Consider the following 4,732-nt stretch of genomic DNA (forward strand, 5'->3'; position numbering starts at 1 on the left):
AGCCCAAACCCTAACCCTAACCAAAGCGCTAACCCTAGCCCTAACCCTAACACTAACCCTAACCCTAACCCTAACCCTAGCCCAAACCCTAACCCTAACACTAACCCTAACCCTAGCCCAAACCCTAACCCTAACCGTGGCCCTAACCCTAACCAAAGCCCTAACCCTAGCCCTAACCCTAACACTAACCCTAACCCTAACACTAACCCTAGCCCTAGCCCAAAACCTAACCCAAACCCTAACCAAAGCCCTAACCCTCGCCCAAACCCTAACCCTAACCCTAACCGTGGCCCTAGCCCTAACCAAAGCCCTAACCCTAGCCCTAACCCTAACACTAACCCTAACCCTAACACTAACCCTAACCCTAGCCCAAACCCTAACCCTAACCCTGACCAAAGCCCTAACCCTAGCCCTAACCCTAACACTAACCCTAACCCTAACCCTAGCCCAAACCCTAACCCTAACCCTAACCGTGGCCCTAGCCCAAACCCTAACCCTAACCCTTACCAAAGCCCTAACCCTAGCCCTAACCCTAACACTAACCCTAACCCTAACCCTAACCCTAGCCCAAACCCTAACCCTAACCGTGGCCCTAACCCTAACCCTAACCAAAGCCCTAACCCTAGCCCTCACCCTAACACTAACCCTAACCCTAACCCTAACACTAGCCCTAACCCTAACCCTAACCCTAACCGTGGCCCTAACCCTAACCATAGCCCTAACGCTAGCCCTAACCCTAACACTAAGCCTAACCCTAGCCCGAGCCCTAGCCCTAACCCTAACCCTAGCCTAACCCTAAGCCTAACCCTAAGGGAGCAATTTGAAAGTGTGGCCGGCGCGAGGGACGCCTGTGCGGGCGTGGAGAGTCGATGTGGAGTCCTTGTGAGCATGGAGTGTGTTGTAAGGGCGTGTTTCTGCCTGTGCCTTGACCCTAACACTAACCCTAACCCTAGCGCTAACCCTAACCGTAGCCGTCACCCGAACCCTAACCCGAGCCCTAGCCCTAGCCCTAACCCTAACCCTAACCCTAACGGAGCAATTTGAAAGTGTGGCCGGCGTGAGGGGCGCCTGTGCGGGCGTGGAGAGTCAATGTGGAGTGCTTGTGAGCATGGAGTGTGTAGTAAGGGCGTGTTTCTGCCTGTGCCTTGACCCTAACCCTAACCCGAACCCTAACCCTAACCGCGGGTGCGGGGGGTTGAACAAACACCGGGGAAGCCATTAACCACCAGCGGGGAGTACATTAAGCAGTTGCCCTTAGTCTCAGGAGCAGCGGGGAACAGATTATCCAACAGCCGGGAAAACATTCACCAACTTCGGGGGAAAACATGAACGAAATATCGGGAAGACATGAACCAACGGCAGGCAAAACACTGGGGAAGCCAGGAACCAACAACGGGGAGTACACTAAGCAGCTGCCCTTAGTCTCAGGAGTAGCGGGGAAGAGATTAAGCAGCAGCCGGGAAAAGATCAGCCAACCGCGGGGGAACTCATTAACCAGTGTCGTGGGAACGCATTAACCAGTTTCGTGGGAACTCATTAACCAGTTTCGGGAAAACTTCCACCAAAGGCGGGGAAAGCATCAACCAACGGCGGGGAAGCCATTGTCCAACAGGGGGGGGGGAGCACATCAAGCAGCTGCCCTTAGTCTCAGGAGCAGCGGGGAAGAGATTAAGCAGCAGCCGGGAAAAGATCAGCCAACCGCGGGGGAACTCATTAACCAGTTTCGTGGGAACTCATTAACCAGTTTCGGGAAACCGTCCACCTAAGGCGGGGAAAACATCAAACAACGGCGGGGAAGCCATTGTCCAACAGGGGGGAGCACATTAAGCAGCTGCCCTTAGTATCAGGAGCAGCGGGGATCAGATTAAGCAACAGCCGGGAAAAGATCAGGAAACCGCGGGGGAACTCATTAACCAGTTTCGTGGGAACTCATTAACCAGTTTCGGGAAAACATCAACCAAAGGCGGGGAAAGCATCAACCAACGGCGGGGAAGCCACTGTCCAACAGTGGGGAGCACATTAAGCAGCTGCCCTTAGTCTCAGGAGCAGCGGGGATCAGATTAAGCAACAGCCTGGGAAAAGATCAACCAACCGCGGGGGAACTCATTAACCAGTTTCCTGGGAACTCATTAACCAGTTTCGTGGGAACTCATTAACCAGTTTCGGGAAAACCTCCACCAAAGGCGGGGAAAGCATGAACCAACGGCGGGGAAGCCATTGTCCAACCGGGGGGAGCACATTAAGCAGCTGCCCTTAGTATCAGGAGCAGCGGGGTACAAATGAACCAGCAGCGGGGAAAACAACTTCGTGGGAACTCATTAACCAGTTTCGTGGGAACTCATTAACCAGTTTCGGGGGAACTCATTAACCAGTTTCGGGAAAACTTCCACCAAAGGCGGGGAAAGCATCAACCAACGGCCGGGAAGCCATTGTCCAACAGTGGGGAGCACATTAAGCAGCTGCCCTTAGTATCAGGAGCAGCGGGGATCAGATTAAGCAACAGCCGGGAAAAGATCAGCCAACCGCGGGGGAACTCATTAACCAGTTTCCTGGGAACTCATTAACCAGTTTCGTGGGAACTCATTAACCAGTTTCGGGAAAACCTCCACCAAAGGCGGGGAAAGCATGAACCAACGGCGGGGAAGCCATTGTCCAACCGGGGGGAGCACATTAAGCAGCTGCCCTTAGTATCAGGAGCAGCGGGGATCAGATTAAGCAACAGCCGGGAAAAGATCAGCCAACCGCGGGGGAACTCATTAACCAGTTTCCTGGGAACTCATTAACCAGTTTCGGGAAAACTTCCACCAAAGGCGGGGAAAACATGCACCAACGGCGGGGAAGCCTTTGTCCAACAGGGGGGAGCACATTAAGCAGCTGCCCTTAGTATCAGGAGCAGCGGGGTACAAATGAACCAGCAGCGGGGAAAACAGCTTCGTGGGAACTCATTAACCAGTTTCGGGGGAACTCATTAACCAGTTTCGGGAAAACGTCCACCAAAGGCGGGGAAAACATCAACCAACGGCGGGGAAGCCATTGTCCAACGGGGGGGAGCACATTAAGCAGCTGCCCTTAGTATCAGGAGCAGCGGGGAACAGATTAAGCAACAGCCGGGAAAAGAACAGCCAACCGCGGGGGAACTCATTAACCAGTTTCGTGGGAACTCATTAACCAGTTTCGTGGGAACTCATTAACCAGTTTCGGGAAAACGTCCACCAAAGGCGGGGAAAACACCAACCAACGTCGGGGAAGCCTTTGTCCAACAGTGGGGAGCACATTAAGCAGCTGCCCTTAGTATCAGGAGCAGCGGGGATCAGATTAAGCAACAGGAGGGAAAAGATCAGCCAACCGCGGGGGAACTCATTAACCAGTTTCGTGGGAACTCATTAACCAGTTTCGGGAAAACTTCCACCAAAGGCGGGGAAAACATGCACCAACGGCGGGGAAGCCATTGTCCAACAGGGGGGAGCACATTAAGCAGCTGCCCTTAGTATCAGGAGCAGCGGGGTACAAATGAACCAGCAGCGGGGAAAACAACTTCGTGGGAACTCATTAACCAGTTTCGTGGGAACTCATTAACCAGTTTCGGGAAAACGTCCACCAAAGGCGGGGAAAGCATCAACCAACGGCGGGGAAGCCATTGTCCAACAGTGGGGAGCACATTAGGCAGCTGCCCTTAGTATCAGGAGCAGCGGGGATCAGATTAAGCAACAGCCGGGAAAAGAACAGCCAACCGCGGGGGAACTCATTAACCAGTTTCGTGGGAACTCATTAACCAGTTTCGTGGGAACTCATTAACCAGTTTCGGGAAAACGTCCACCAAAGGCGGGGAAAACATGCACCAACGGCGGGGAAGCCATTGTCCAACAGGGGGGAGCACATTAAGCAGCTGCCCTTAGTATCAGGAGCGGCGGGGATCAGATTAAGCAACAGCCGGGAAAAGATCAACCAACCGCGGGGGAACTCATTAACCAGTTTCGTGGGAACTCATTAACCAGTTTCCTGGGAACTCATTAACCAGTTTCGGGAAAAATTCAACCAGAGGCGGGGAAAGCATCAACCAACGGCGGGGAAGCCTTTGTCCAACAGGGGGGAGCACATTAAGCAGCTGCCCTTAGTATCAGGAGCAGCGGGGTACAAATGAACCAGCAGCGGGGAAAACAGCTTCGTGGGAACTCATTAACCAGTTTCGGGGGAACTCATTAACCAGTTTCGGGAAAACTTCCACCAAAGGCGGGGAAAGCATGAACCAACGGCGGGGAAGGCATTGTCCAACCGGGGGGAGCACATTAAGCAGCTGCCCTTAGTATCAGGAGCAGCGGGGATCAGATTAAGCAACAGCCGGGAAAAGATCAGCCAACCGCGGGGGAACTCATTAACCAGTTTCGGGGGAACTCATTAACCAGTTTCGGGAAAACGTCCACCAAAGGCGGGGAAAACATCAACCAACGGCGGGGAAGCCTTTGTCCAACAGGGGGGAGCACATTAAGCAGCTGCCCTTAGTATCAGGAGCAGCGGGGTACAAATGAACCAGCAGCGGGGAAAACAGCTTCGTGGGAACTCATTAACCAGTTTCGGGGGAACTCATTAACCAGTTTCGGGAAAACTTCCACCAAAGGCGGGGAAAGCATGAACCAACGGCGGGGAAGGCATTGTCCAACCGGGGGGAGCACATTAAGCAGCTGCCCTTAGTATCAGGAGCAGCGGGGATCAGATTAAGCAACAGCCGGGAAAA

Source organism: Mustelus asterias, unplaced genomic scaffold (assembly GCF_964213995.1).
Source record: "Mustelus asterias unplaced genomic scaffold, sMusAst1.hap1.1 HAP1_SCAFFOLD_2597, whole genome shotgun sequence".
Lineage (NCBI taxonomy): Eukaryota > Metazoa > Chordata > Chondrichthyes > Carcharhiniformes > Triakidae > Mustelus > Mustelus asterias.